Raw genomic sequence first — 13,244 nt, 5'->3', positions numbered from 1 at the left:
GGGTTTATCGTCGTTTAATGGGTATTATGGGTTAGCATGTAATGGGTAGTGATAAACCGTTGAATTGACCCTAATTGGGATTGTCGAATGCTGAAAATTGTGATGGATATGTTGTGTAAAAAACTGAAATTGAACCTGTAATTGAGTGTGTTGTAATTTCCCTAAAGTATAGCTTTTTACGGAATTGGGATCGGAGGTCCGGAAGTCCTCTAACGGCGGAAAATGCGGAGAATTCTGCATTCTGCTTTGTGTTAGCGCAGGAACTACTGTTTTGTCTGCGTTAACCGGTTAACCCAGGGTGTTAACCGGTTAACACTGTTACGAGTTGAGAATTAGTGTTGTTTTGCCTGCGTTAACCGGTTAACCCAGGGCGTTAACCGGTTAACACTGTTAAGTTTTGGGCAGTAAGCGTGTTTTGCCTGCGTTAACCGGTTAACCCAGGGCGTTAACCGGTTAACGCTGTTGCAGAGTGGAAAAATTGTTAGTTTAAATGTTGTGTGCCTAATTGGTGGTTGCCTATATCAGTGTGTGATATGGTAGGGATTATTTCCCGCTGTTCTGAGCAGTATAGGTATTAGTAGAGTGTGCTAATACTGTGTTCATTTATTTGAGATGATATGATGTTTTGACAAATGTGTTGATGATGTATGATGATATGCATAACGTTGCGAATGTATATAGTATGCATGTATTTGTGAATGGGCTGTTGTATGGCTTAGAGTGTGAGCATGTGTCCATTGTGGATTGTTGTTGATGTTGCATTTGCTAGATGATTAGCGTGCATAGCATAGCCTTGGGGCTGTAGCTAATTCCCATGGTGAGGAATTAGTGAGTGAATTATTGTAGATTTGTTGTTGATGTCTGCATGCTAGATGATTAGTGTGCATAGCATAGCCTTTGGGGCTGTAGCTAATTCCCATGGTGAGGAATTAGTGAGTGAGTCACTAGGTCTCAAATGAGTGGGACTAGTGAGCTTAGTAGCCGTATCTGGATTTGATCGGTGAGCTTGAACTATATGTTCAAGAATAGTCGGTACCGCATGTGTGGAGTCTCATTGCATAAATGATGTATGGCGTATAATATGAATGGATGTATTCCAATATTATACGTGTGTGATGTTGCTATTGAGTATGAATATGAGTTGTATTAGTGTTGAATATGATGTTTGAGTTGGTGTGCCGTTGCTGAATGTGTAAATCTGATTTGGGTGATGAAATGTGTTAAATTACTTAACATGACGTTATATTCTATAATGCTTATTATATCGATTGAGGAACTCACCCTTACAACTATTTTTCAGGTAACGAGCAATGAGTTGAGTAGAAGCTAATGCTTGGAGTCTAGTGTAGTCTCCCTAGTGGGTCATGCTCTGATAGATGTAACATCGGGAGGGAACATTTTAATTGTGTTGTTGATGATTGTCGAACTAGTTTACATGTAGTATGTTACATGTTTGAATGATCGATTTGATCTCTATCCGCTGCGTATTGTGCAATACTTTATGTTTTGAGTTAATTAATGAGCATGACTAAATATTTATGGCGAATAGTGTGAAATCTTGTGTGACACCCTTGATTGCATATTACTCTGATTGAGATGTTGTTATATTTTAATTAAATATTTGGGGTATTTTAGAAGGGTGTTACATTAGTGGTATCAGAGCATAGTCGGTCGAGTCGAGTCGTAATTATTCTGTTTCCCCTGTACAGGATAGGTGTTGTGTAACCCTATCAGTACTTATTGTTTTAGCTTGTTGGGCTTTCAGAATAGAGATGGCTGGAAGAGGTAGAGATGATGCTGCGATTGCTGAGGCTCTGGGTATGCTAGCTGGAGTACTTGGAGGGAATCCGAATGTTGTGGGAATGGGAGCTGCTCGTCAATTGAGTGAGTTCCAGAAGAACAATCCTCCAATGTTCAAGGGAGCATACGATCCAGATGGCTCTCAGAAGTGGTTGAAGGAGATAGAGAGAATCTTCCGAGTGACTGAGTGTGCCGAGAACCAGAAGGTCAGGTTCGGTACGCATATGCTGTCAGAAGAAGCTGATGATTGGTGGGTTGCTACCCGCACTGAGTTGGAAACTGCTGGGAATGCTGAAATCACTTGGGCTGTGTTCAGAGAGAGATTCCTGAGGAAGTACTTTCCAGAGGATGTCAGAGGAAAGAAAGAGATAGAGTTCTTGGAATTGAAGCAGGGTAACAAGTCTGTTACTGAGTATGCTGCTAAGTTCACAGAGCTGTCAAAGTATTATACTCCCTATAATGAGGCTGCTGGAGAATTTTCGAAATGTGTGAAGTTTGAGAACGGGTTACGTCCCGAGATCAAGCAGGCTATTGGATACCAACGGATCAGAGTGTTTTCTGACTTGGTTGACTGTTGCAGGATTTTTGAACAGGATTCCAAAGCTAGAGCAGAGAGCTATCAGCAGAGGGTTGATAGGAAAGGCAAGAATCAGAATGATCGTGGAAAACCGTATGCAGCTGGCAAAGGTTTTCAGAAGCAGAGTGGGATGAAGAGGCCTAGTGGGGGAGACTCTAGTGCCCCTGTTAAGTGTTATAGATGTGGTCGGGCTAGACATCGTGTCCATGAGTGTACCAGTGCTGAGATGAAGTGTTTCAAGTGTGGCAAAGGTGGTCATTTGGCTGCAGAGTGTCGGTTGAAGACTGTAACTTGTTTCAACTGTGGAGAGTTGGGTCATATCAGTCCACAGTGTCCTAAGCCGAAGAAAGAGAATCAGTCAGGAGGCAAGGTCTTTGCTTTATCGGGTTCTGAGACTTCTGCAGATGATCGTTTGATCCGAGGTACGTGTTATATTAATGGCTTTCCTCTTGTAGCTATTATTGACACCGGTGCTACTCATTCCTTTATATCTTTGGATTGTGCTGTGAAACTTAAGTTAGAAATATCTGAGATGCATGGTAGTATGGTGATTGATACTCCTGCAAAGGGTTCAGTGACTGCTACTTCCGTTTGTTTGAGTTGTCCTTTGAGTATTTTTGGTAGAGACTTTGGAATGGACCTTGTGTGTCTTCCACTAGTACAGGTTGAGGTTATCCTGGGTATGAACTGGTTGGTGTTTAACCGAGTTTCTATCAATTGTTTTGATAAGACTGTGATATTTCCTGAGGTTGAGGAAGGAAAGGATTTGTTTCTATCAGCGAGACAAGTGGATGAGGCAGTAGCAGATGGGGCAGAGTTGTTTATGCTGTTAGCGACTTTGGAGGCTAAAGATAAACTGGTGATTTGTGATCTAGCCGTGGTGTGTGATTTTCCTGATGTGTTTCCTGAAAAAGTGAATGAATTGCCGCCAGAGCGTGAAGTTGAGTTCTCGATTGATTTGGTACCTGGTACTAGACCGATATCGATGGCTCCGTACCGTATGTCTGCTGTTGAGTTAACTGAATTGAAGAGTCAGTTGGAAGATCTGTTGGATAAGAAATTTATTCATCCGAGTGTGTCACCGTGGGGTGCACCAGTGTTATTGGTTAAGAAGAAAGAAGGTACTATGAGGTTGTGTGTGGACTACAGGCAACTGAATAAAGTGACGATCAAGAATCGGTATCCTTTGCCGAGGATTGATGATTTGATGGATCAATTGGTTGGTGCGAGTGTGTTCAGCAAGATAGATTTGAGATCTGGGTATCATCAGATACGTGTGAAAGCTGAGGATATTCAGAAGACTGCTTTCAGAACAAGGTATGGACATTATGAGTATTCTGTAATGCCTTTTGGTGTGACTAATGCGCCTGGAGTATTTATGGAGTATATGAATAGGATTTTCCATCCGTACCTAGATAAGTTTGCTGTGGTGTTTATTGATGACATTTTGGTGTATTCGAAATCTGAAGAAGAGCATGCTGAGCATTTGAGAGTGGTTTTAGAAGTTCTCCGAGAAAAGAAGTTATTTGCTAAACTGTCTAAGTGTGAATTTTGGTTAGAGGAGGTTAGTTTTCTTGGTCATGTGATTTCAAGAGGTGGTGTTGCTGTTGATCCTTCTAAGATAGAAGCGGTGTCTAAGTGGGAAGCTCCGAAGTCTGTTGCTGAGATTCGAAGTTTTCTTGGCTTGGCTGGTTATTATAGGAAGTTCATTGAGGGATTTTCTAAGTTGGCGTTACCGTTGACGATGTTGACTAGAAAGGGGCAAGCGTTTGTTTGGGATTTAAAATGTGAAGAAGGTTTCCAAGAGTTAAAGAGAAGGTTGACTACTGCTCCTATTCTGATATTACCGAGTTCGTCGGAATCATTTGAGGTTTACTGTGATGCTTCATTGTTGGGTTTGGGTGGTGTGTTGATGCAGAATAAGCAGGTTATAGCTTATGCTTCGAGACAACTGAGAGTTCATGAGAGGAACTATCCGACGCACGATTTAGAGTTGGCAGCTGTGGTATTTGTTCTGAAGTTATGGAGACACTATTTGTACGGGTCAAGATTTGAAGTTTTCAGTGACCATAAAAGTTTGAAGTATTTGTTCGATCAGAAAGAGCTGAATATGAGACAGAGGAGATGGTTAGAATTTCTGAAGGATTATGACTTTGGTTTGAATTACCATCCGGGTAAAGCAAACGTAGTAGCTGATGCATTGAGTCGGAAATCATTGCATATGTCTATGTTAATGGTTAAAGAATTGGATTTAATTAAGCAGTTTAGAGATTTGAGTTTGGTGTGTGAGAGTACTCACAATAGTGTTAAATTGGGAATGTTGAAGTTAACGAGTGGTATTCTGGATGAGATTAGAGAGGGTCAGAAATCCGATGTGCTTTTGGTTGATAAGTTGACTTTAGTGAATCAAGGTCAAGGTAGTGAATTCAGAGTTGATGAGAATGGTGTTTTGAATTTTGGTAATCGGGTGTGTATTCCGGACGTTACCGAACTTAAGAAGAGTATTCTAGAGGAAGGACATCGTAGTGGCCTGAGTATTCATCCGGGAGCTACGAAGATGTATCATGATTTGAAAAAGTTATTTTGGTGGCCGGGAATGAAAAGAGAAATTGCGAGTTTTGTTTATTCCTGTTTGACTTGTCAGAAGTCGAAGATTGAGCATCAGAAGCCATCTGGGCTAATGCAACCGTTGACTATTCCAGAGTGGAAGTGGGATAGTATCAGTATGGATTTTGTGTCTGGTTTGCCGAGGACAAATAAGAATTTTGAAGCTATTTGGGTGATTGTGGATAGATTGACGAAGTCGGCTCATTTCATTCCGATCAGAATGGATTATCCGTTAGAGAGATTAGCCGAGTTGTATATTGAGAAGATTGTAAGTTTGCATGGTATTCCGTCTAGTATTGTTTCGGACAGAGATCCTAGATTTACATCGAAGTTCTGGGAAGGTTTGCAGAGGGCTTTGGGAACTAAGCTGAGATTGAGTTCTGCATATCATCCGCAGACTGATGGTCAGACTGAGAGGACGATTCAGTCATTAGAGGATCTTTTGAGAGCTTGTGTTTTGGAAAAGGGAGGTGCTTGGGATTGTTATTTACCTTTGATTGAGTTTACCTACAACAATAGTTTTCATTCGAGCATTGGTATGGCACCGTTTGAAGCTTTGTATGGTAGGAGATGTCGGACACCTTTATGTTGGTATGAGTCCGGTGAGCGTGCTGTGGTTGGACCGGAGATTGTTCAACAGACTACGGAAAAGATTAAGATGATTCAGGAGAAGATGAAAATTGCTCAGAGTCGTCAGAAGAGTTATCACGACAAGAGGAGGAAGTCACTTGAGTTCCAAGAGGGAGATCATGTGTTTCTTCGTGTTACTCCGATAACTGGTGTTGGTCGAGCTTTGAAGTCAAAGAAGTTGACACCTCGATTTATTGGTCCTTATCAGATTTTGGAGAGGATAGGGGAGGTAGCCTATCGTGTCGCTTTACCGCCGTCGCTTGCGAATTTGCATGAGGTTTTTCATGTGTCTCAGTTGAGGAGGTACATTCATGATCCGTCGCATGTAGTCCAAGTAGATGATGTACAGGTGAGAGATAACCTGACTGTTGAAACATCACCTATGAGGATTGAGGATCGAGAGTTGAAGCAGTTGCGGGGTAAAGAGATTGCCTTGGTGAAGGTAGCTTGGGGAGGACCAGCAGGTGGCAATGTGACTTGGGAACTGGAGAGTAAGATGAAGGAGTCTTACCCAGAGTTGTTCGCTTGAGGTATGTTTTCGAGGACGAAAACTCTTTTAGTGGGGGAGAGTTGTAACACCCCGATGAAATAAGGCTAATTATTTAATTTAAATTAATATAATATTTATTAATTAAATTAATTAATTGGAAATATTATTGGATTATTATTATTATTGGAAAATATATATATGTTGGAAATAAGGAAAAGAGCCCATTTGGAGTAAAAAGGTTTTTTACGTGAAAAGCAGAGAAACGATCGTGAAAGAGGAAAAGGGCAAAGAGACAGAGCAAGGGCTGAAGGTTGAAGAGAGAAGAGCTTGGAGCTCAAAGATCTGCCGGATTAATCAGGTAAGGGGGGTTTATCGTCGTTTAATGGGTATTATGGGTTAGCATGTAATGGGTAGTGATAAACCGTTGAATTGACCCTAATTGGGATTGTCGAATGCTGAAAATTGTGATGGATATGTTGTGTAAAAAACTGAAATTGAACTTGTAATTGAGTGTGTTGTAATTTCCCTAAAGTATAGCTTTTTACGGAATTGGGATCGGAGGTCCGGAAGTCCTCTAACGGCGGAAAATGCGGAGAATTCTGCATTCTGCTTTGTGTTAGCGCAGGAACTACTGTTTTGTCTGCGTTAACCGGTTAACCCAGGGTGTTAACCGGTTAACACTGTTACGAGTTGAGAATTAGTGCTGTTTTGCCTGCGTTAACCGGTTAACCCAGGGCGTTAACCGGTTAACACTGTTAAGTTTTGGGCAGTAAGCGTGTTTTGCCTGCGTTAACCGGTTAACCCAGGGCGTTAACCGGTTAACGCTGTTGCAGAGTGGAAAAATTGTTAGTTTAAATGTTGTGTGCCTAATTGGTGGTTGCCTATATCAGTGTGTGATATGGTAGGGATTATTTCCCGCTGTTCTGAGCAGTATAGGTATTAGTAGAGTGTGCTAATACTGTGTTCATTTATTTGAGATGATATGATGTTTTGACAAATGTGTTGATGATGTATGATGATATGCATAACGTTGCGAATGTATATAGTATGCATGTATTTGTGAATGGGCTGTTGTATGGCTTAGAGTGTGAGCATGTGTCCATTGTGGATTGTTGTTGATGTTGCATTTGCTAGATGATTAGCGTGCATAGCATAGCCTTGGGGCTGTAGCTAATTCCCATGGTGAGGAATTAGTGAGTGAATTATTGTAGATTTGTTGTTGATGTCTGCATGCTAGATGATTAGTGTGCATAGCATAGCCTTTGGGGCTGTAGCTAATTCCCATGGTGAGGAATTAGTGAGTGAGTCACTAGGTCTCAAATGAGTGGGACTAGTGAGCTTAGTAGCCGTATCTGGATTTGATCGGTGAGCTTGAACTATATGTTCAAGAATAGTCGGTACCGCATGTGTGGAGTCTCATTGCATAAATGATGTATGGCGTATAATATGAATGGATGTATTCCAATATTATACGTGTGTGATGTTGCTATTGAGTATGAATATGAGTTGTATTAGTGTTGAATATGATGTTTGAGTTGGTGTGCCGTTGCTGAATGTGTAAATCTGATTTGGGTGATGAAATGTGTTAAATTACTTAACATGACATTATATTCTATAATGCTTATTATATCGATTGAGGAACTCACCCTTACAACTATTTTTCAGGTAACGAGCAATGAGTTGAGTAGAAGCTAATGCTTGGAGTCTAGTGTAGTCTCCCTAGTGGGTCATGCTCTGATAGATGTAACATCGGGAGGGAACATTTTAATTGTGTTGTTGATGATTGTCGAACTAGTTTACATGTAGTATGTTACATGTTTGAATGATCGATTTGATCTCTATCCGCTGCGTATTGTGCAATACTTTATGTTTTGAGTTAATTAATGAGCATGACTAAATATTTATGGCGAATAGTGTGAAATCTTGTGTGACACCCTTGATTGCATATTACTCTGATTGAGATGTTGTTATATTTTAATTAAATATTTGGGGTATTTTAGAAGGGTGTTACATGACTCGTGACCGACATCACTATAACATTCAAAAGACATACACAACAAACACGCTTTTGGTGAATTCTATTATCGTAATAGAATTAGTGTCGACAGCGTTGACGACAACATAAAAGGATAATTCAAACGTAAAAAAAATTAAAATAAAGTGTTCAACGGGAACAATTGAAAAATAAGGAAGTTGCATTGAAGTAAATGTGGTGATTCATGTACATAGCACTCTTGAAAACTCTTGCTTCCTCGCGCAGGGAATGTGAAGTTTTCTACAAGTGATTTTGGTACAAAGTGAACACCCTGGAGTCCTCTGTGGGATCCCCTATTTATAATGAACTAAAGAGACTGTCTACAGGCAAAACTACCCCAAAAATAACTGTTTATAGACAGACATCGTGCTACACGATCTAAAAACTGCTCCATATCTTTGGCGCTCGTTCTCCTTGTAACTGCTAGTCATTTTGAATTTCAAACTTATCCCGCTTAGGTACTTATGCCGACACCATCCCCTATGTGTCCGATACAATCAAGAACTTCTTAAGTCCCAATCTCTGGTTTAGTCGACAGAACGGATTTCGACCCAACTTGCTTCTTCCATCGATTTCATCTTCTGGTAACTTGTGGTTTTCCCAGCTCTTGCTTATCTTGGACTCAACTTTTCTTTCAAACATACCATTAGTGAGGTATAATCCTTAAATCCATAAGGTGCTTTCATTAATTACTCCTTCAACATGCCTTACTAATTTCTTGTGGTAACAAAATGCCCCCCAGAGATGCCATTTTCGAATGTCGGCTTTTTATGAGATAATGGCATCTTTGAGATGTTGAATTGCTCTTTACCGTTTCCACTTCTACTTGGTGGTACAACTATTTGTCCCACGCTGCTGACGTCATCTAATCATGACAAACATCTCTTTTTCTCTCGAAACTCACAAAATCACGTCTCCATCACTTCACGTCTTTATGACGGAAGCGTGTCTCGACCCACGACTGCCCCTTCGCCTCCACGTGTCTGCAGATGTGGGAACATGGGTACATGTATCAGAAAAAAGAAAATCAAACGTCCATTTTTCCTTTTCCTAGGGTTTAAACTCTTATAAAACCCTTGTTTCTTCTTCTTCTTTCCTTTTTTCGCTCTTCATCTTTTCCCTCTGCTTCAGTAAACGAAAACGAACAAAACTCCTTTCTTCTTCAAACCTTCAACTTCTTCCATAGCCAGCTCAAGCAAAAACAAAACACTCCCCTCCGCTGTGAAGCTCACGCAACTACTCACCATTGATGGCAAGGAATATGTTCCTGAACCTCCTTTCGCTGAAGAAAAATCCAAAATATGGCGTTCTCAGGTATTAATCCCTTTCTCCCTATCTGACAAACCTCTACCATTCATAGGTCCACTCCCAGAGAATCGTCAACCTGAGATAACTAAGAAAAATTCCTTTTTCCCTACCAGTCATCTTTCTGAACCACTAATTTCTTCCCAAAAACCTTTCTCCCTCCATTATGTCGAAAGGAACTTTAGAACTACTCCTCCCAAGAACTGTCCTAAGTTTTGCGCTTGGATGGATCGTTTAGAGGCAGAGAAAATCGACCACTGGAAACGAATAGGTATATATACCCTTTTGCAGATTGCCCGCTGTGGCCCCCCTCAATCCTGTGGCATGTTGCTGGCTGCCCTCCAATTCTGGGAAAGTACGACCAACTCCTTTCGTACAAAGTGTGGCATGATTACGCCAACGCTTTTAGATATTGATGCCATTACAGGCCTAAAATCGACCGGCGAAGTCTTCGACTGCGAAGCCGTAGCACCAGTCTCTCTAAGGTTTGACGTTGGTGATTCTCGCAAACCGACATATAATAACTTTATTGATCATCATGCTACATCTCCGGGCTCTGTGACCACTGAAGAACATTTAGCCTTTCTAACTCTTTGGCTGTCTCGCTTTGTGTTCTGCTCTAGATCAATGCAGATAGCTAAACACTTTGCTCTCCTGGCGACTAAGCTACACCAAGAGCATGACATTGCTCTTGGCCAATTAATATTGGCCTCTCTTTACGATTCTTTAACTGAGGTCGTCTGCCAAATCAAACTCCTTGACCCTAAGAACTCAAAAAAGAAGAATGTCTTGGCTCACGGTCCCTTTCGGTTCCTACAATTGTGGCTCACCGCCACTTTTTCTAAAGATATAACGTCTCATGGGATGAGAAGGGTCGCGTGTCCCCCAGAAGAGCAACACCTTCTTTGGAAGCGACTGATCCCTCTGACCCCCATCGACATAACCTATCCTGATGTCAAGGTGTTTCGCCTTTTGTTTGACCTCATGTTAACTCGCGCCGATTTTCACCCCTCTATGGCTCCTTTCAATAGTCGAACTGAAGGTCCTGAATGGCTCACCAGGGCTTTCCCTCCGATTGAAGATGAACACAAGAATGAAACTTTTCTTATCTGGAGACGCTTTCTGGTCCCCCAGTTTCTGCCGGTTGTACTATCCGGCGTCAACCCTGGACTAGTTGCTTACCAACCCAACTTGGTAGCCAGACAATTTGGACTTTGTCTGTTTGTTCCCAAGTCCCTGTTTCCTTCTCTCGACATACTCACAAACATCCTTTGTGATAAGCTCTGGAATGTGGTCAAAGAAGATGTTGAGGCCCTTTGGGCAAAACGACCAAGGCTCCATTCTATCCCGTTTCAACCAGCCTTCCTCTGTACCAAAAAATTTGATGATTGGTGGCAATCATATTTTGTTGCTTACGTTGGCGCTTCTGAGGCCAAATTATCTGAACTAACTCAAGCTCTTGTCCATTTGCAGGTGAAATCGACCAAGTGTAAGGCTCTCCATATCAAACAAATTCAAGCTTTCCAGAAATATTTCCGAGTTGTGTATCGACCTGATAATCTTCGTCGGACCATTTCTGAGGCCGCTGCCGAATTAAAGGAGAAGGTAACCGACAAGATCCCAAAGCTTAAAATCCCTGGTTACGCGAAAGACAAGTATCTTTACGTCCTTCATTTCGGAAACATCAGATTCCCTCCTTTGGCATCTAGCCCATTGGCTTTGGCCTTCGGCTCTTCAATTCTAGATTGGTATTATTGTCCCTTTTCAGACGTGCAAAATGCTTATAATAAAAAGGCCGACAAAGTGGTACCTACGAAGCATTATCTGCCCAACTACTCAGGGCCACTTCATATTGATCCTCAATATATTAGAGTGTACGATACCACACAAATTGGTAACACTTTTCTGGAAAGCTGGCACCTCTTTTTATTTGGATTCTGTCGCTCACTTGATTTTCCATGTTTTCTTTACAACAATCCCCATAGACCCTGTGGATCACGCTTCTGTCGATGAACCTATCATTTCGACAGAAAATACTCAGGTTCAAATCTGGTTGATTTGCCGTTTTCTTTTACTTTGTGAGGCATTGGTGGATGCACACACTACCTACAAAAGAAACAAAGCTATACATAGACATATTTTTGGAATTTTGGTTAGTAAACAAAGAAAAAAAGTATGATACAATCAAATGTGCTTGGTAATCTCTCCCAATGTAAACCCAATGAATAAGGGGTAAGGAGGATGCCAAGGTGTGATCCCAAAGGCAATGCAAATGATAAGATATCATGAGGGATCTTAGGGTCAAAATTGGGGTCTTACAACAATCATTTCATTTTTGGGTTTACACCTTCATGGTTATTCCCTAGATTAACACATTCATGGTTATTCCATTTTCCTTATCGTATCAGTCTCAGTGCCTTGGTAAGGTCCATGTCATGTGAGACCTAGTGCTTTGATAGATTTTTGCTTTCCTTTCTTACCATGTCAATCCCCGCGCTTTGGTAATACCCTTGTCGCGTGAGTCTCCGACTTTGACAAGTTTTCGTTTTCTTGTTTTAAACACCTCTCATTACCATATATGTCCATGTGCCGTGGTAAGACCCTTGTCATGTGAGTCTCCAGCTTTGACAAGTTCCCTTTCTATTAGTTTAAACACCATTGAAATTCATTTTCCTTTAGGACACACCTTTGTGGTTACCCCCCTTTCATTTCCTTTTTGGTTTAAACACCATCCCAAATCATATCTTTTTCCCAGTCTTTTTCCTTTGAACTACGGGGCTCTAACTTCCTTATTGCACTATAAGGATATGTAGGTACGAGAATGCGAATCCTTGGCGATCACCTTCTTTCTTTTCCCCCTTTCTCTCTCTGGTTCTGAGAACTAAGAGGCTATAACTTTCTCATTGCACCATGAGAATACGTAGGCATGAGGGCCACAATCCTCCTCGAGCACTCTTTTCCTAACTTTTTATGTTTTACAGGTACATGAATATTATAAAGGCCATTCAAGCAAGAGAATTCAAAATGATTCCCCTAGAGTACCATGGGTGTGAGGGATGCTAAAACCTTCCCCTTGCATAACCAACTCCCATACTCAGTTCTCTGTTTCTTTTATTCCCTTGGGTTTTATCGTTATTTTCCCTTCCCTATCTTTTGGGATAAATAAAGTTTGGTGGCGACTCTATTATACCTTCGAGCGTGCGATGCGTTCGGTGGGCATATTTCAGCTAGCTTCACACCCTGAATTCAATTAATTTATTTAATTGAGTTTTTATTGCTTTTACTTAATTATTTGGGTGATTTAATATACTTTTAATTATTTATTTGGTGATAACATATGTTATGTGATTATTTGGATGTTGTTGGAGTTTGTTGGAATCTAGTAGAGTTTTGTTTCATTAAAATAATAGAATAATAATAAAATGAGAGAAATAGTGAGATTGGGGGTAGAAATTATAATTTTGGTAAAGTTTGAGTAATAAGGAGTGAGTGCATAAGAGTTGAGGGGTGAAAATGCAATAATTAACTTAAATACAAAGTTGTCTGATACGAAGAATTGGGGAAAAAAAAGGCAAGTGTGAGAGAAGGAGAACAAGGGTTGAGGGAGAAGAAGAACACCATAACCAAACTTGTTTTGCTGCGGGAAATTCAAGTAGGGGGACTACTTGAATATCTGTGGTAGTGCATGAAGGGTAGAGAGAGATCCTCACACTCCTCTAGGTTTTACTCCATTGTCGTGTTTTATGAATTCTTGAACGTGATTATGTGTAATTCATTATAATTACCATGTTTGATGTATA

This window comes from Lathyrus oleraceus, chromosome 5 (assembly GCF_024323335.1).
Source record: "Lathyrus oleraceus cultivar Zhongwan6 chromosome 5, CAAS_Psat_ZW6_1.0, whole genome shotgun sequence".
Lineage (NCBI taxonomy): Eukaryota > Viridiplantae > Streptophyta > Magnoliopsida > Fabales > Fabaceae > Lathyrus > Lathyrus oleraceus.
Note: the sequence above shows the minus strand (reverse complement) of the source record.